The sequence below is a fragment of the Podarcis melisellensis genome (assembly GCF_964234715.1).
Source record: "Podarcis melisellensis genome assembly, chromosome: 12".
Lineage (NCBI taxonomy): Eukaryota > Metazoa > Chordata > Lepidosauria > Squamata > Lacertidae > Podarcis > Podarcis melisellensis.
This window is the reverse complement of record NC_138544.1, coordinates 23,804,809-23,825,645: the sequence shown is the minus strand read 5'-3', so window position 1 is coordinate 23,825,645 and position 20,837 is coordinate 23,804,809. Positions and strand designations below refer to the sequence as shown.

The 20,837-nt window shown below is 41.6% G+C and overlaps 1 protein-coding gene across 5 annotated transcripts in view; it reads left to right on the top strand.

Moving 5' to 3' along the window:
• CREB5 (cAMP responsive element binding protein 5) overlaps positions 1-20,837 on the top strand; it is a 262,546-nt gene that overhangs the window by 122,164 nt on the left and 119,545 nt on the right. The window lies entirely within an intron of this gene.

Sequence of the window (20,837 nt, the reverse complement as noted above, 5' to 3'; positions counted from 1 at the left end):
GTCTTTCTTAATTTATATAATCCATGGTGTCAGCTTGGTAAAGCATCCTGGTCTGGTAAAAGGGAGAGGTGAGATGCGTAAAAAGCCGTGTTTTGACACCTCTGGTATTAACCTTTTCCTGTTCCTTTTTTAAAGAGGCTGATGGCATTCGGCTTACTTACAACAATGCAATTACAAATATGGTGTAGTTGTAGGAAGTGGCCTTTATTCTTGTTTTACTTACCTGATATATTTTATTATTATTATGAACTTAAAGATCTAAATAAGTTTGGATAGCCAGTGTAATGGGAATTGGGGTTGCTCGTGCGTAAGTTGCCTCTACTTTTGGCAAAGTTGCCTGGTTAAACCTTTCCCTGGCCTCGCAGCCCTTACTCCTTGGCTGTGTCAGTCACTGGCAGAATCCGTCAGTGGGCATTTCCTGAACTTCTTCCAGCATAAAAGTTCTTTGACGCCAAGTCTCCGCCTAGCCTCCCTGCTTGGAAGTCTTCTGCGCAGGGTGGGCGTGGCCAGCAGAGGACCTGTGCTCTCCCCGCTAGTTTCTGTGGAAGAGTCCTGGAGACATCTCTCCAAAGCCCTCCCCTGCTCCCCTTTCTTCCTGGTGTCACACTGATTTCCTTCCTCAGTGGATGAGTTCCCTCTCTCCCTGCTGGGCCCTTCTCCGGCATTGCTGGAGAGCCTTACCGCCACTCCTGGCTCCAATGGCAGTTCCCTGACAGCCAGCGAAAAGAGAGAGACAGTCACAATAACAACTGAGTCGAGAACTCCCTGCAAAAGTTTAATACTGAAGTCCACACTCTTGACCTCCCTAAATGACGAAGAAGTTTTGTAGGAAGCTTCTCAAATGTAACATCTTGTTGCTGTGTGACATAGTGAAGGAAAGACAGACAGACAAAAAGACCTTTACAACAATCCGTTATTAATAGTCACTCACTGCAGTAATTTATGACATTTATTTCATTTCAGCTCATCTGTTGTTTCCTAGCATTTGTTGCTAAATAAGGGCAAGTCACTTCTGCATTGTAGCTTACTTTGCATCTTTGTGTGCATTTTTGGTCAGCACTGTTTACAATGCATTTGCATTTGATCATCTTCTTTTCCAACTGTTTTATATTTAGAGTGCATCCTGTGTGCATAGGTTATGTCAAGTCAACTGAACTTTCCCTGTGTTGTTGTTGTTTCAAAAACAAGCACTTCAGAATCATGGAATTGTACTGTACCTAACTTTAATCTGCACTCGGACTTGTCACTCTGAAATACAGACCACGGTGAGGCTTAACTTTTTCTTCCTATGCTATTATCCTCCCCCCACAAAATCCTCCTCCTCCAAGCTACAATTTGGCCCCCAAAAGAAGCAGATATTGGACCATTACCAGCTGCCTTTTCAGGACAAATAAATGCTATGGAGGGAGCAATTATTTTGGAGACTAGGACCGCTCAGTTGATTAGAGCATGGTGCCAATAAGGGCCACTTACAGTACCTCCTCAGTGAGCAGTGGTTTTGGCCTCCCTCACTGCTTGGATGTGCAGCACATCCCCTCGGCCACCATGGAGGATCACTCGTTCCCGCCTATAATGGCTTTAGGAGTTGCTTGTGCGTAAGTTACCGCCTCTCTGGGCTAGGTTGCCTGGTTAAACCATTTCTCGCTGGACAGCCATCCACTCCATGGCTGTTCAGTTGCTGGCAGAATCCGTCAGTGGGCGTTTCTTGAACCTCTTCCAGCAAAGAAGCTCTTTGACGCCAAGTCGCCACCTACTTTCCCTGCACGGAAGTCTTCTGCGCAGGGTGGGTGTGGGCAGCGGAGGACCTGTGCTCTCCTCGCTGGTCTCCTGCGAAGAGTCCTGGAGCCTCCTCTCTGCTTCCCCCATCGGCCCCCTCTATCCCTGATGTAGCGCTGATTTTCTTCCCCAGCCGGAGACCTGCCTCTCTTCCTGCTTGGCCCCTCTCCAGCATTGCTGTGGAGCCTCGCCTCCTCCGCTAGTTGCGATGGCAGTTCCCTGACACCGCCCAACCCGCTCATTCAAAAGAGCCAATCTGCAATGGCCTTAGGGGGGTGTGACTTGATGAACGGACCCAAGGGAAGCAGTTTTTATTTTCAGTTCCTTTTTCTAATACAGTGGTACCTCAGGTTATATATGCTTCAGGTTACATACGCTTCAGGTTACAGACTCCGCTAACCCAGAAATATTACCTCGGGTTAAGAACTTTGCTTCAGGATGAGAACAGAAATCGTGCTCCGGCGGTGCAGTGGCAGCGGGAGGCCCCATTAGCTAAAGTGGTGCTTCAGGTTAAGAACAGTTTCAGGTTAAGAACAGACCTCCAGAACGAATTAAGTTCTTAACGCGAGGTACCACTGTAATGAACTTCACCATTTGCGCAGCTGTTGCACACTGGGTCTTACTGTGGGCTTTGTGTTCTTTAAACAGTTACCAATTCATGAAGTACTGTCCCCTTACTCCATGACCAATAAGCATACGTAGGAGTCTTTGCTGAGCATTTTTCTCTCTTTCTCTCTTTTTTTATTTATTTACTACATTTCTGTCCTGCCCTTCCTGCAAAGGATCCCAAGGCAGCAAACACTTTGTGATAGGAAACAAAAGCAGTGAAAAGTCAATGTTTTTAAGTCAAATGCAATTACATCTCTGCTGAATCTGAGAGCACTGTGGTCCTATACTATGCTGAACAATGTGTATTTAAATTTATGCCAGATGAGCGTTGGTTGTAATCGGTGATTCTGCTCCCACACAAAAGGTTCTGTTTAAAAGGACTGTTAGCAAGAGAGTCTATGGGCATGATATATTTCATTTTCAATGGGGTAATGGGAGGAAAGGAAGAGGAAAATAAAGAGGGGTTTTTAAGTAAGGTAAAGTACCACAAAGGAAGTGAGAAAGAATTCTAAGTAAAACATGGTGAATATTGGAATGAGCTTTTAATGTATTCCGTAGTTTTTATAAGGAAATGTTAATAGGGAAACCTACCCTCCGAGGACAAACCAGCAGGTAATATATTGTCACAGAATTACCTTTCCGTAAAACCATACTAAATAATGTAAAATTGTGAGGTGGTGAAACTTGGGATGGAGAACAGGAACATAGCAACTTTAGAGTATAGTATTCAAATTGTGTAGTTAATACACCCAGGTTCCATTTTGTGATTGTTTTGTACACTTAGCTCCTCTCAGTGTTCTCTTAAAACTACAGGCTTTCTGTATTATCTTTTCATTTTTGTAGTAAAGGTAGCCCGTGGCAGGATGGAAATGCCAGATATTTGTTATTGCCCTTTTGATATTATTATTACCTTACTATTTTCAGTACCACGGCTGAAAACTTGCAGCGATTGCCTTCACTTTCTGAAGATCCAATGCCAACCCCAAATAATTAAGTATTTTCCTGGAAACAGTAATTACAAAAGACAATAACCCCAATATTTTGATATACATGCACTAACTGTTTAGATCACATTGCTATTCATATATGGCGGCTGGAACTAATATAGTTTTATAAGTGGGAGCATGGGATTGAAAAGAAGGGAGAGAAGTGAAGGTGGAAGGTGTCTAAGAGAATAAGAGGTTTAAATAATATAACCTAACAAGTGGCTGTGGGATCTGATCCGATCCTGTTAACAACAGGAAAGGTAAATAACTCATAGGTGTTAAATTATCCAGTTATTATTCACTTACGGATAATGGGCACCTTTTATAACCTTATTACAAATAATGATTACTGCCTGAGATTTGTATTTTCTGAATATGAAGCGGAGATGTGGAGCAATTTGATATTTGCTGCAACTGCAGCTTTTTCTCATGCCATTGAGAAATGCTTTCTGTAGACCTGATTTCCTTCCTTTCTTTTGGAAACCCTTTGCTGTGATAGGCCAGGCCCAACATTATTTTATAGAGAGCAATTCTTTAGACTAAGCCCTGAACCTACCAGGAAATTATCTAGCACAGACTAATGTAATGAATGAATTGTGGAAGACCATGACCGTCACCTTACGTAGCATACTGTGGCAACTGGAAGTCAGGAGGGGGAAAGTGTCTACCACTTATTTCATAATTAGAATCGCAGCATCAGCTTTAGAGAAAATAATTAACAGTTCTTCACAATGGTTCTGCAGCAAGTTGCCTCATATTTGTAAAATGAGCCCTAATCAATGGCGTAATGTAGTATGGGCACTCTATCCATGTACAGTGGTACCTCTGGTTACGAAGTTAATTCATTCTGGAGGTCTGTTCTTAACCTGAAACTGTTCTTAACCTGAGCTAATGGGGCCTCCTGCTGACGCCACACAATTTCTGTTCTCATCCTGAGGTAAAGTTCTTAATCCGAGGTACTACTTCCGGGTTCACGGAGTCTGTAAGCCAAAGTGTTTGTAACCCGAGGTGTTTGTAACCCAAGGTACTACTGTATAAGATGACCCCCCTATTTTAAACATAATTTTAAAGTAAAAAAAACCCTAGTCTTATACCCAGAAAAGTACGGTATGTGTATGGGGGGACATATATCCTAAAGCTGGACTCATCTTTCCTTTCTTAAACTTGCAGATTCCCCCTCCCTCATTCTTGCCCCCTTTCCTCTCCCCTCTTTTACCTAAGGCAGAAAAGTGTTTAATTCAGAATCAGGGCTTCCTCTCTCCACGTTTGTTATTATCCTCTCTTTCCCGTTAGTAATGGCAAAAGAGACACTTCCAAATGGGAGAAGTCTAATTCATATGTGCTTCAGATGGAACGTAAGATGGAAATTAAGTTCCACAAATATGTGTGTGTGTGTGTGTGTGTGTGTGTGTGTGTGTGTGTGTGTGTGTGTAGATTGAAATGTGAGCACAAATCTCTGGCCATTGATTGAGCATACATGTATAAGTAAAACTGCATTTCAGTCACATGCTCACCAACCTTTGGAGAGTAGCTCAAAAACACTCTATGTGGTATGTGTGAAACACATAAAAGTAATGCAGATATATGCCGGTTGCTCACACATATTGACAAAGGGGAGGTGTATAAGTTGCTACAGAGCTGAGTATAGATCATGCTTTCCTGCAGGAGCCAGTAACTGTACATTTCCAAGTGCGTGATAGTCTCTGGAATGTTATGTGATATGCCTGTGCCATCTACTTTTCATATATTCAGGAAGAGGAGTCAGCTTGGTAGGAAGGGGTTCTGCAAACAGCAGCCTAGATGGGTTCAGGTGGCCCAAGACAAAAGGAGCTATAGAATATTTATTCTAATGAGAAAAAAGTACACAAGGTGGTTGAAGGAAACCAGAGCGACGTGTCCTGAGCTAGTCAAAGCTCCCAGGAAAGTGAAGCTAATAGGATATAGCCTAGGAAGACACAAATATTGTCTAGCCTTGCTTCATAGTTATGCACTGATAATGTCAGTCATAAGATATCAAATCTAAACATTTTCCAATTGAGTGCACGATTGTTTCAGAAGTTCTTCACCCCACAGTATCTCTTTAATCAGCATTCATGAACTGCAAGAAATCTATCCTAAAACCATCAAAAATCCTCCCTTGATATTCCTTGAATATTTTTGTTTTTCTGAACATATAATCATTCTCAGCTTGTCCCAGAGCCAGTTGCAATCAATGGGAGTGTGTGCGTTGAGTTCAGGCTTTTAAATCCATCTCTGTATAAATTGGCTCCTTAATTTTTTTTTTAAAAAAACCCTCCTTGGCTTTTGGAAAGGATACAGGATTATAGCTTCTGTCCCTTGGCTCAGAGTTTCTTTAATTCAGCCCAGCTCCAAAGCCCTTTCCTTATGTAGGTCTAGACTTGTCCTCACATTCTGGCTAAATGATGTTTACTTGGTTTCAGAAGTTAAGGCCTTTGTCTCTCGGCTAAAGTGTTAGACGACTGGGCTGAACAAACACGAGCAGCCGTGTTCTCACAGCAATGCATCCCTGACCAATAAACAGGGCTTCTTCCGTCCCCAAACAACCTTTCCATTTCCTTTATTTCCTGTCTTTGCAGATTGGGCAACAAACATGGTATATTTCCTGAAGTTGACTAATGACAGGACATTGGTGTCTACAGAGTTTGAGCAGCAGTCTGGTTTAGGGAAAAGATGAATTCTCAAATGAAAGAATTCACTAGGGTCCATCTTTTTACAGGCGTAGGAAAGTCTAGACTCTCTTTGAGGATTTTGTTGTCTTTCATGTAATTAGGTAGGATCACCTTCAGAAAATGGCACCATAAAGCCAAATCAAACAAATTTGATGCCTTTCAAAGTTGCTGCTCAAGAAATCGGTGAATGGAAGCTGAACACAATGGACATAATCCAATAAAACCTCCATTTAAGAGAACTTGTTGCATAAGCGTACAAAAGTTATTCATGGGCAATTCATGCATTTCTATTGGCTTTGAGTGGGGGAAATTCTTGATTTGGTTTGTACCACCATGTTCTTCTGTTAGTAGCACCTATCTTTCTCTATAACTCCAATACAATCCCACAATATTGCTTTCAAGTATATATATATATTCAACCTATTAAGAAATAGGCAGTTCATTCTTCTGTCTCAGCCTTCAAAGCTTTCTTGAATCATATAGTCAAGGGGTGCAAGCTGGATAAAAAATGTTGATTTATAGCAACTGGCCGTCTAACCCCAAGTGTCCATGAGGCTTTGAAAGAGGTACATTCCTAAGGTTTTTTTCCCCTTAAAAGAAACACTGTGTGAATGTAGATCCCAGGAGAGGGAAAGAATTTTACGAATTTCATTTTGAAGCTATAATGTGCAGACGAAGAGAGGCTTGTTCCTTCTCAAAAATGGCTAGAGTATCTTTTTCACAGCTGGTCAATTTATTTCTCATTAAGTAATGTAAGATTCAGGGGTTCCCTTGCCTTGGGTTTATTTTTGCTTCATTTAGCTGAATAGATGAAAGCATAAAGAAAGATGAATAGATCAAATGAGAAAAGTCAGATAGCCAAGCGACTGTGATTAACTGGTGCTTATTTGTGTTGCCAAACCTCTTCTTAACACTTAAAGATGTTTCAGAAAAGAGAAATCTAGCTAATGTACCATTTTTTCCCACCCCAATTAATTGAAGTTGCTTCCATTGCATATCACTGACATCCTACAACTTAAAACAGTGTGTGCTCTACTTAAATTAGTGACAGTAAGATGGATTCTTCCACTTGAAGAGTTTTGGAAAAGGGCACCTCTTCTTAAATTCTTTCAACTCTTCCAGTTGAACCTAAATCAGGTGCTACCTAAAACTCTTAATGGTGTAGAAGATTGTCTCCCCCAAGATTCCCCCCCTTAATGCAGCCTGAAAGCATCCATGTCAGGAGCTGGATGAAATGTGGGTTTGATAATTTATTTGTTTGCTTACGACCACCCTTGCTTAGTAAAATATGAAGCAATCATTGTCTAAATGACAATCTTTGTCTTGTGATAATATCTTACTGACTCAAATAACAACCTAATGCTAAGCATGAAATTAGTCCCATTGACTTCAGTAAGACTTACTGTCAGGTAGCAATAAGATTTTCAGGGAGCTGGTTTTGGAACTGCTTCCTAAGAAACATCCATACAATTGGAGGCAAACGAAAGCATCTTGTCCACATTTTCAATCAAATTTTGATGTATTTAATTTTTTGGTGGTGGGTAAAAGCAAACTATTATTTATTCAGCCTGCTGAAACCATGATGCGTTGCCAGATGGGCAGGGTATAAAATAATAATAATAATAATAATAATAATAATAATAATAATAATAATAATAATAATAATAGTTAAACCTCATTCTAACCTCCAAACTGGTTGCCTTTCTGCCCACTGCAGTGAGGCAGCAGTAAGCTGCTCAGAACATTTCTATACATATTTCTTCTTACCCTACTATGTTCTGAAAGACCATCATAGCAATTTTCAAATGAGATTTAGCAGATGTTATTCCATACACTGTGATACTATGCTTAAAGGGAGTTTGTTCCCACCAGACATTTTACAAGCATCTGTTTGAAGGCAGCTGTCTTCTTGTTCCTTCTGTTCCATCTCAGGCAGCGAAACCCAGATGACAAGGGATAAGAAGGTATATTTACTGAATGCTTTGATCCACTATTCTAGCAAAGAATTTCTGTACCCTGTGAAGAAGGATGCCTTTACCCATTCAATAACAAAGAAGCATATTTTTATTGATACCAATAATGTTTTTCAGGCAAATATATAAAATGTCATTAGGTATATTACTAGCAGTATAGTGAGTTTCATCTAACAAAGTCAGAAGAGTTTTATACAAAAGTTGTTTATTTTAATAATATTTCATTCAGTACCACTTTGAGGCTAGACGTTTTCTATTCTACTTCCTGTTTATATGTTGGGACCAAATTCTGAACTATTTAGGATTCCCATGAGGTTCTGTGCAGTTATGTCTTGAAGTAAAGACGTGAGTGGAAGGCATTGCTTGGCAGAGAGTAGAAATGTACATTCTGGAGGTTTAAAACATTATATATATATATATAATGTATGCACAGCACAAGCCTATGTGCTAATTAAAAGTAAGTCCTGTTTAGGTAAGTGCAGCCCTTGAATGCTAAATCCTGTCCTGTTAAATTAAACAAACAAAATGGTACATCTTGCCATTTAAAACATTTATAATTATTCTTTTTTATTGGATAATAGAAAATGTCATTTACCTAAGTGACATTAATGAATAGTAAACACACACACACACCCAATATTACACTTAGCAGATATTTACTGGCAATTTAAAAATACTTCAAAAATCTCTTGGGAGATGAAATATTGGCTTGCAACTTTATCTAAACTCATCAGTCCATTTCCTTAATTACCTATTGGATAGTTGCAGTTTTTCAGTTACGAATGGCCAGAACATTCTGGAACTGTTTTTTAAATATTCTTACATTTATTTAATTTGTGAAAGAATGAATGCTTATCAACATGGGAGGAATTACAGAGTTACTGCAATGCTGACATTCTCTCTTAGCAGTGCCCAGCTAGTTAAGAACATTTCTTTTAAAATTTACCATCTTTTAGGAGTGCAATTTCCTAGCACAGTAGTTATTTGAAATTAGGAAGGCAGAACAAACCAATTTATAGCCAGCATTGTTTTTATAGTGTTATCAGGCAACACAGGTCAAGTTAGGGCATTTGCCACAGAAGAGGAAAGTTACCCACTTTATGCAGTCCCTGTGTCAAAAGGCAAGCACTGGATTGAGATTTGAAAGCACTTGGAGACTTTGAAGAAGTGTGCCAGAACACCTCCCTTCACCGTGTTTAAAATTCTCGAGATCAGAGAGTTCTATTTTGATGGGCTAGGAGAAGTGTCATTTTCTGTGACAAAGTGGTCCCAGTGGCAGAGCAAGCCAATTGGATTCCTGGGGCAGAACACATGCCCTGCTCCCAGGGGCAGGGCCAGCCACCCACAGGGTGGACCAAGCCAGGGCAGGATGCCCTGCAGGGCCTCTAAGGAGTCTGCCTGCCTCCTCCCACTCAGCCGCCCTACAGCTGAGGGGGAGGCAGCAGGCGGACCGTTTGGGGCAGCGTGAAGCCTGAGGGCGCCCAAGTCACCGCGTCACTCCCAGGAGAGACGCGTGGCTTGGGCACACTGCAGGCCCTGCGGTGAGTGCCACCCGCCATTTTGTCACCCCCTCAATGGTGGTCCTATGAGGGAAGGTTAAAAAGGTCACCATTGAAGGGGTGACAAAATGGCGGGTGGCACTCACCGCAGGGCCTGCAGTGTGCCCAAGCCACACGTCTCTCCTGAGACCTTAGCTGATAAAAAATTGGAGTTGGAGAAGAGAAGACTGGTCAGTACATGATGCCACTTTTCAAATACAGTGGTACCTCGGGTTACAGTCGCTTCAGGTTACTGACGCTTCAGGTTACAAACTCTGCTAACCCAGAAATAGTACCTCAGGTTAAGAACTGAGGATGAGAACAGAAATTGTGCGGCGGCAGCGTGGCGGCAGTGGGAGGCCCCATTAGCTAAAGTGGTGCTTCAGGTTAAGAACAGTTTCAGATTAAGAACGGACCTCCATAAAGAATTAAGTTCTTAACCCAAGGTACCACTGTACCTGAGGCTCTGCCACCTCTGCTTGTTCTCTGCTTCCCAAGGAGGTAAGACTAGATGTAATGGGCTGATGTTACAGGATGGCAGATTTTGGCTGAACATTGCGAAAAATGTCTTAACAGTAAGAGCATTTCAGCTACAGAAACGATTGCCTTGGGGGGTAGTGGGTTCTCCCCTGTGGAGCTGTGGAAGCAAGGGGTTGACAGCGCTCTGTTGGGGGGGTGTTAAAAGAGTGGCCACATCTCTATGGTTCTGTGCCTCCACAGGCACCCAGCTCCTGCAACTGAAAGACAAATAGAAACAAGGTTCATTTAGCCTTTATATGCCATTGAATTGATTTTAATTACTGGGCATTTATCTGTGTGTCAGATTTATAGCAATGGCTGCCTCAAGGAGATTAAAATGGTCACTTGTATGGATGTTAACATGTGCTAATGCATTTCTGTGCCATAGCTCATAATGCCACTAAACTCTTTCTCTCTGTGTGTATTAAATGGTTTATAGTGGTATGATTAAACACATATCAAGCCCCTTTGTGTGTCTGTGTGTAAACACACAAAGGGGCTCACAATGTTTTTTAGTCGTACCACTACGACTTGTGAACAGCTACAGGGTCCTTCTATGCAATGGCTGTAATATTTTAGCTAATCCTTCAGAAAAAAATCTGAATAAAGGAGGAGGCTTACCCTAGGCATCTGTTTGGCCACTGCGAGAAACAGGATGCTGGACTTTTATGGCCCCTGAGTCTAATCCAGCAACCAAACTCTTGTTTTGTTCTTACAAATTTGCATCAGTAATAACAGACCTGGTTTACCAGAGTCCTGTGCTACACCATACTGCAGTCATGCTACAACCCTAAATTGGAGCGTTCTGGCTGTCGTTAGACCATTTGCTTTAACCAGTTTTTGTACAGGCCACATTGTTTTTGTACAGGGAGTTTGGGGGGGCGGGAGAGATCTGAAAACAATAACTCCAGCTTATTGACACGAACCGTCTGTCATTTCCTTGTGGGACCTTAGCTGATAAAAATCAGGAGGAAACTATTTTATATGCAATGCAAAGAATTTTAGCCTGTGGAGATTTCCCCCCTTTTTTTCTGCAGTTCAACAGCAGTAAAGGTAGGGGCAACAACCAAGTAGGCTGTTAAAAAGTTGTGTTCCCTCCCATTTCCCCATTTCCTCAGTCCCTTGAGTCGTAATTAAAACTCCAGAAAGTGAGAAGCTGTTACAAATGCTAACATACCACTTGGCGCAAAACAGAATTGTGCATTTATCAACTTGTGTTTCGTATTTTATTTTATTTTTTATAGGCCTGGCTGAAATTTTATTTTGCAATTTAGTTCACAAAAGGCTTTTTCTGAATGTGGGGCTTTTATGGAGATCTGACAGTTGTGCGGTTATAATATTCGTAGAAACAAGTAACTTGTTCAGCAGTGGAACAATAATTATCTCCTACTGGGACAATTATGCACTCTAATTATATGTGAACTTATTTCCCTTAGGCGAAAAAGTTCCCAAAATGCTCTTTTCTCTGCTTGGCTTTCCTGGGCTGTCCTTTACATTCAGAGGAGGGCTTTGATTCATAGATGATCTCTAGGCTTTTGGCAGCTTCTAGCAAGCCTCTTAGTTTAGAATAAATAAGTTAAAACAGGCTTTTCGATTTGTTTGTCCCAATCTAGTGATTTCTTGTGGACTGCTCCAATGTATCTTCATTCATTTCAATAGAGAAACCAGATTGCTGGGCACATTCCTTTACAAGTGTAGATCTGCTCACTCCATTGAAATAAATGGAGCAGATTATGGCTGCAAAATGCCCCTGTTTGCGTTACCACACACCCCACATTTTATTCCGTAATGTTATCAGTGCACATAACCCTCCATGGGGTGATTCTACGATTCAGATCTACTGCAGTTACCGCTCGCCGATGAGTTTGTTTTACAAGGGCCAAAAAACATTCGTGACATGACAGTTCTATGACTTAAAACAGGCTCCCTCAACCTCGGCCTTCCAGATATTTTTGGCCTACAACTCCCATGATCCCTAGCTAGCAGGACCAGAGGTCAGGGATGATGGGAATTGTATTCTCAAAACATCTGGAGGGCTGAAGTTGGGGAAGCCTGACTTAAAATATACCGTACTTTTCTGTGGATAAGACGAGGTTTATTTACTCTAAAATAAGGTTAAAAATCAGGTGGCGTCTTATACACAGATAGTTGCATATTTGGGACAGGCGATTAGTTACAGCTGCGAGCAGGTGCTTGTCAGTGGCAATTGGGTAGGTGATCAGTGGTTGCGTCAAGGCAATGGCGTAGCGTGGGGGTGCAGGGGGGCCAGCCGCACCGGGCGCAACATCTGGGGGGCGCGCTCGCACTTGCAGCTCTCTGCCCCCTGCTAAAATCCACGGGTTAGGGGGCGCAAATTACTTGCCTTGCCCCGGGTGCTGACAACCCACGCTACGCCACTGCGTCAAGGGCTGTTGCTGTGGCAATTGTGCGTGCGATTGGCAGCGAGCGGGCAGATGCTAGTTTTCTTCTGTGATGTGTATGAATGGCAGCATCGGGTGAGTGATTTTCGGGGCCTTTCCCTCCCGAAAAAGCTCAACAAATCTGGGCAGTCCTCCCCCCAAAAAACTCAACAACTTTGGCAATCTCTCCCCATTTTCTTAATTTGTGATCCCCAAAAGTAGAGGGCCTCTTTTACACGGGGGCGTCTTATACACGGAAAGATACGGATTAAAAACTCTACATTTTAAAAAATTAATCCAGGGTGTTTATGGTGTGGACTGTGCTTACGGGCATCTTTTGAATGTCATTTCAAAGTGGCTACTAGCATCTAGTGCATGGGTAGACAAACTAAGACCTGGGGGCCGGATCCAGCCCAGTTGCCTTCTAAATTCAGCCCGCAGACGGTCCGGGAATCAGCGTGTTTTTACATGAGTAGACTGTGTCCTTTTATTTAAAATGCATTTCTGGGTTATTTCTGGGGCATAGGAATTCGTTCTTTTTTCCTTTTCCCCCCTCCAAAATATAGTCCGGCCCCCCACAAGGTCTGAGGGACAGTGGACTGGCCCCCTGCTGAAAACGTTTGCATGCCTGGTTCTAGTTTGGTTCATCTGTTGTACCTTACACCTTTCCTTCTCATTCCATAAAGGGCACTGGCACTTATATTGACATTCCTCCACCAACCGAGTCAGCAAAGCAAACAGCCTTGCCAATTTTGTTGGCATGTGTGTGCATCAGCTTCTATTTTTATGTCCCCTTAATCCTATTTAAAACCTGACTGAGGCTATCCCTTACAAGGGTGTGTGGTACCGTGTGGGATGTGTAGCAATAGTCCCAGAGGATAAACTGTAAAGGTGCCAGGGATTACCTCTGATTTCTTGTTTTCCTAAATACGCAACAGCACTTTGAGAGCTTCGTGCAGACACAACAAGGCACAGGTTAGGTTTAGTCTTAAAGCGCCATCTTACACATGTCTTCTCAGAAAGGAGCCCCGTTCAGTTTAATGGGGGCTTTCTTCCAGATAAGTAGGTGCATTGGGTTGAACACCATGAAAATGGTAAGCAAACCAATAACAAATGGCAGAAAGCAAATTTAACAAGAAGGGAATCACCTCAAACCACAGATGTGACAGAAAGATCTGTTCCTGTAACATACTACTTAGATATTTTATTCTCTGACCCACAAGCCCTGTCCATGGTGGCTTCCTTGATAAATTGCTCAATATACATATTTTTCTGTGTATAAGACGCCCCCATGTATAAGACGACCCCTATTTTTTTTAACCCCAAATTAAGAAATAAATATTTATTGAGTTGTTTAGCATTTGGGGGGGCAGGTTGTTCTGCTTTTTGGAAAGAAGTTACAGATTTACAGAAGTCATCCCGCTTTCTGATTTGAGCCCAGAATGTCCTGCTTTTCCTTATTTTCATCTGAGAAATGTTGGAGGGTATGGAGTTATCTGCCTCCCCCAAGCCATCTGAAGGCAGACGTGTACAAGGAAGTTTTTAAATGTTTGATGTCTTATAGTGTTTTTATACATGTTGGAAGCCACTCAGAGTGGCTGGGGCAGCCCAGTCAAATTGGTTAGGTATAAATAGTTTAATAATAACAATAATGTTATTATTATTTTTTATTTATTGAATTTATATATGGCCCTATACCCAGAGGTATAATAATAATAATAATAATAATAATAATAATAATAATAATAATAATAATGGAACAAGATGCCCCTATTTTCCTCAGAGAAATATTGGAGGGTATGTAATGCATGTTTATTAATGAATAAGTATAATATGTCATACAATTAATAGAGCACAGGAAACAGGACTTTCTCAGTGCATTCCCTGTCTATGAAGTGACAGAACTGATTGGGTATATCAATATGTGAGGTACAGGTAGTACTTTGAAACCTATTTGCCAATTTGCCTATTTACCAACGGGTTGAGCTATTTCATTTAATTGAAGCACTTATCACTTCCTGATTTATGGAACTAGTTAGATACCTTATTTGGAGAACACCCACAGTTCTTTCACTGAACACCTTATTTAGAAAACACTCAGCATCCTCATATATCTATGACTCATGCTGTATTCATTCTGCTTCCTCTTAACTATAGGCTATATTCAAATGAAGGCCAATGCCGCAATCCTAAACATACTTACTTGGAATTGCATTTCATTGAAACCGACAGGACTGACTTTTGAGGAAACATGGTCAGAACTGGGCTGAAGAAAGTCTAGAATATTATACCCATGTCAACAGAGAACATAACAAATCAAGACACATGGGGGAAACCCCAAAAGGTCACAGAGTCTGCCCAATCTTTGATCACTAGGGCATTGGCTGCATCCCAGAGAAAGCAGAGAGGAGGATATGATTCTGTTCCGCATCATGGGAGATATGCTCATTGTCTCCACAGGGTTTCATGGTGGCATACAGTCTGACCAGGGCAATCTTGGAATTGAATGTGTCCTATTCCTAAAACAGTATACAGCGGAGAGACTTCTTAAAAGTTTTTTCCTGTTCTAAGCAACCAAAGCAACATTCCTTGAAGTACAGTGGTGCCTCGGGTTAAGCACTATTTCTGGGTTAGCAGAGTCTGTAACCTGAAGCGTATGTAACCTGAAGTGTATGTAACCCAAGGTACCACTGTACAGTGGTACCTCGGGTTACAGACGCTTCAGGTTACAGACTCTGCTAACCCAGAAATAGTACTTCGGGTTAAGAACTTTGCTTCAGGAAGAGAACAGAAATCATGAGACGGCGGCACAGCGGCAGCGGGAGGCCCCATTAGCTAAAGTGGTACCTCAGGTTAAGAACAGTTTCCGGTTAAGAACGGACCTCCAGAACGAATTAAGTTCTTAACCCAAGGTACCACTGTAGTTATACATGGGACAAAGGGCAAATGGAAGAAACCAACTTTGTACCAATGTTAAAAAAGAGGAGAGAGAAAACTGAGATTTACAAGTATAGGAGAGTATACAAATTTAATACATAATAATAAAAATAAAACCTCTCAGCTGCAGAAAAACATAAAGGATTCAGCCCAACATGTTTCAAGAGAACACTCTACCAGGAACTCTGATAGAGAGTAGAGTGGACTTACTTGGTAGCAGAGCACGTAGAAAATATACAGATTTTTGCTTTGCTACACAAAGAGTGCTTGCCTTGATGAGTGTGTTGCAACACTCAGAGCACCTTACAGTGCTCTCATCTCTTGTACATGGAAGAACAGAAGAGGACAAACCTGAGCATGTGCATGTTGTGTCCTGTGCAAACTGCCATCCCCCAGCTCTGTTCAGACTTTCGGATGAAAACATGGAGCAGGGACAGCACAGGAGGTATTATTTTGAATCACTCCCTCCTCATATTCACTGAAGGCCTGAATAGTGCGATAGTGTTTGGGTGAAGCCACACACACAAAAATTCAGGTGCACTTCCTAGCAGACACAAATGCTTCTAGCCAGTTCACACACAATCCAGCCAGCCCTCAAAACAGCTTGTTCTTGCCTGTTCCCTGCTAGCCCATAATTTTGTAGGCATTCAGCTGGCTGCATTAAGTCAGCTTCTTTGGCCTCCTGGGAATTAGCTGCTATTTCAAATCAAGGCAAAAGTAATGTGTGTCACATAAAGGTATTTTCTGTTCCGAGACCTTTTGTTGTTGTTGTTGTTGCCAGAAAGGTCAGACCACCAACACGAAAACACTTAAAAAAATAAAAAATACTGCTGCCAATCAAAGTTCTCCTTCCCAGTTTGGACATGCATTTATATACCGGTAGCTTTGCAGTCAAGCCAGCCAATTCAAACCAAGGGGAATTTGGAAAGTCTAGGCGACACCATCCTGCCACAGATATCACAGCTTGTATAGCTGCTGTCACCCCAAATATATAGTGCAGACTTTGTCACTGCTTTCCAAAGTCACTGGAAATAACTGGCTGTGCCAAGCAAAGTAAATGCAATATTCATTTTCCGCTTTCTGCTGCAATGAAGAGAATTATCTTCCGAACAGCTTTAATCATACAGTTATGAGAACCACAAGTGAATGTTTAAAATTTAGTTAATCCTTTTAAACACATCTGAGCAATTAAGAAATGGCGTTAGATTTAGGTTATTACTATTAGTTTTTTAAAAGATTAATTTGATCAACGAACTAAAAGGATGTCTGAAGAATTGTACAAATAACTAAGTCAAATGTAACTAATAATAAGTAGATGAAATGAGTGGAACACCAGAAGGCTTAGTTGTCAACTGCTCTGTTGTTGGGTAAATACGATTTTTGAAAACACACCAAGTTTCCCTCCTGTTGAAATGAAGGAGGATATGTGTTTAAGGCTCTTCAGTAATCATTTTATTTTGCCCCAAAGTCACCATCTGGCAATTGTGTGAAGTATTTTTTCCCCTATTCATGTACAGGAACTAAGACACTTAAAAAACACCTTCTCTATAAAAATTGTCTATCCCACAGTCTTTGCTCTGGAAAAAAATAATATTTTTAAATTTGTCTAAAAACAAGAGGAAGGAGAAATTAGGCAGCATTGGCATTTCTGTTTTTGTATATTATGAGTTCAACGATAATTTTACTCAGTCTAATAGAACCTTATTTTGTTAGATGTAAACAGCCGTGCCTAATGCTAATCCTTTAAATAACTGGGAACTCTGGAATGAGAAATAAATTAGTATGCTGCAAGAGCTATACCAATATCACAGCTTTTTAGCAGAATTATCCCACATTCATTTCAGGCATATATATGACACATCCATGACCGGATTTAGGTTTGATGAGGCACTAAGCTACTGAAGGTAATGCGGTCCTTTATATGTCCAGCTGTCCTTTGTCAACAACAAATTGTCGCTGTTTTTTGTGTTGAATATATGCTATATGGTAATTTATGGACCAAATGGATATCTAAAGCCATTTGCACATAACAAAATATGTATTTTATCAAAGTAGTTGTTGAACTGAAATACAATTAAGAAGAAGTATATTAATAGTGAAATACAATTAAGAAGAAGTATATTTGGGGGGGAGGGGGGAGAGAGAGGGGGCCCTAAGCTATAGCTTGTTCAGCTTATACGTAAATCTGGCCCTGGACATATCCATCCACAGAGGGAATAAATGTTTTTACAATAATTATCTATGCCCTCTTACACAAACACACACAATACACTCACTCATCCCTGCACACCTATCAGGATGCTACATTATTTAGATCTCCAACATATTTTTGAGTCATTTATTAATAGATGCTTGTACCCAAGACATATGTTTTCTGCATAGTGTTTGGTTTACTAATAACAATTCAAAGTATCTTTAATTTTGCATACAAAGAAACATCTCTTTGTGTCTATTTTGAGGTTGTTAACAACAATCCAAACATAAGCAGTGGCAGTAGGCAAGCAAAACCTACTGAAGTATGTGCATAGGGTGGGGGGGTTATTGTTGTATAATAGATTTTTTTCATTCCCATCCTATTTTTAAAAGGAAGTAATCAATGCAGGTGTTCACAGGACAGCCATCTCTTTCATTTTAATCATTGTAAAGGTAAAGGGACCCCTGACCATTAGGTCCAGTTGCGGACGACTCTGGGGTTGCGGCGCTTATCTCGTTTTACTGGCCAAGTGAGCTGCTGTTCAGCTTCCGGGTCATGTGGCCAGCATGACTAAGCCACTTCTGGCGAACCAGAGCAGCGCACAGAAACGCCGTTTACCTTCCCGCCGGAGCGGTACCTATTTATCTACTTGCACTTGACATGCTTTCAAACTGCTAGGTGAGCAGGAGCTGGGACCAAACAATAGGAGCTCACCCCGTTGCAGGGATTTAAACCGTCGACCTTCGTATCGGCAAGCCCTAGGCTCTGTGGTTAACCCACAGTGCCACTATTGTAGCAAACTGAACTTCACCTAATAAATACTCTGAACATTATTATGTTTTTGATTTCTGTATCACTTTTGATTGAGGAAAATACATTGGTTTAATTGACATCCTGTTACAGTGGTACCTCGGGTTAAGTACTTAATTTGTTCCGGAGATCCGTACTTAACCTGAAACTGTTCTTAACCTGAAGCACCACTTTAGCTAATGGGGCCTCCTTAGCTGCCGCCGGAGCACGAATCTGTTCTCATCCTGAAGCAAAGTTCGTAACCTGTAGCACTATTTCTGGGTTAGCGGAGCCTGTAACCTGAAGCGTATGTAACCTGAAGCATATGTAACCCGGGGTACCACTGTATTGGAAATTGCTATGCCTAATTTATTGCGCATAACAACAGGATAAAGGCTTGGCATACATTCCAGTACTGTATCATAAGCTATACTATGTTCGTGTTGCCTAGAATCTGAATGATTTCCTCTCTTTATGAAGTTATGGTTGTTGTTTTTTCATTCCCCCCCCCAAAAAAATGCATGTTAACATAAATCCTAAAACAGTGATGTCGTAGCAGTAGTGTGAGCAGTATTTATATATTTATTTGCTTGCATGTTTACAAATATTTCTATACCACCTTCTTTTTTAAAAAAAAACAAGGTGGTGAACAGCATAGCATTAGTAACTTGCAAACAATATCCCTCGGCAAGAAAAATACAGGATTTGTACCTAAGAACAGCTGCCCCTGGCATGGCACTCCATGATTAAACACTGCAGTTAGGGCAGTCATGCTGCAACTAGAGCGAGGGGCAACAGGGCAGTGGAAATACCAGTCACTTTTTCCAGTGTTTCCGGTATTGTGCAAACTGGGGTCTCTAATCTCACAGCGTGTGCAACCAGCTCTAATAGTGGCGGACACAGGAACCATGTGAAAGATGACATGCTCTCTCTCCCCCTCCCCTTTGTATATGTCCTTTCACTAAATACTAGTGTGCAGACTCTGAATACAGCGGTACCTCGGGTTAAGTACTTAATTCGTTCCGGAGGTCCGTTCTTAACCTGAAACTGTTCTTAACCTTTAGCACCACTTTAGCTAATGGGGCCTCCCGCTGCTGCCGCGCCACCGGAGCACGATTTCTGTTCTCATCCTGAAGCAAAGTTCTTAACCTGAAGCACTATTTCTGGGTTAGCGGAGTCTGTAGCCTGAAGTGTATGTAACCTGAAGCGTATGTAACCCGAGGTACCACTGTATTGTTTTAAGGAGATGTAACTTGTTTTGAGTGAAGGTCATGCTTCTAATGCCCATTCTGCTTTCTTACCAACTCAGATGGCACTGGGGGTTTTCTTTTTCCTGATCTGCTGCTGCTTCAGCAACATTTCCCTTTGTTCTTGAAAGGGTGTATTCTCTGTGCGATTCCATCCAGTCAGAAATCACAGAATTATGACATCAGATTTGGCTGTGTGACAGCGGCAGAGAGGGCAAACATAGCTTGCTCCCTGACCCTTGGTCTGATATTTGGAAGAGAAAACGCTATCAACAAGAACTGGTTGACATTCCCTGCCTTGCCATGTTATACTGGCAGTTTCAAAGCTAATTCCGCAGCGGATCTTGGGAGCTCTGCCTTGTCTGTCTGGTTTCCCCTGCATTTCCTGGTCATTATTATCTTTCCTACAACCACGGAACCCTTTAAAAAAAAGCAGAGGCCACAAAAGTCACATATTAGACCAGGGGTCAGCAAACTTTTTCAGGAGGGGGCCGGTCCACTGTCCCTCAGACCTTGTGGGGACTGGACTATATTTTGGGAAGGGGGAAAGGAACGAATTCCTATGTCCCACAAATAACCCAGAGATGCATTTTAAATAAAAGCACACATTCTACACATGTAAAAACACCAGGCAGGCCCCACAAATAACCCAGAGATGCATTTTAAATAAAAGGACACATTCCACTCATGTAAAAAGACACTGATTCCTGGACGACCTGTGGGCTGGACTGAGAAGGTGATTGGGCCAGATCCAGGCCCCAGGCCTCAGTTTGCCTACCCATGTATTAGACTAAGGAGTGTATGATGTATCTCTGTGTGGTGACACACTGCCGTTGTCATGGGAGATTGAACACAGGAGATGTTTCCCATCCTTCTGGCACCATGGCACAAAGGCTTGCGGTAAAGTATTTTTTTTTCTGGGGGCAGGTGCCTATACAGCTCCTTGCCTGGAGTGCTAATACAACTCTTTGCCAAGGGCACAATGAATCCTAGGTAAGCCTATGTAAAAAGGCTTTATTTTTGAAGTTCAGCTGTTCAGGAGCGGCAGGTGGTGATTAGATTCAACACCCCAATTTTTCTCTATGCTAAACATACAGTCACCAAGATTCTTAAGTCACCTTTTGCCATTACATACTGTATAATTAGTTGGTTCCTGTGTAGCGTAAGGGCCAACTCCTAG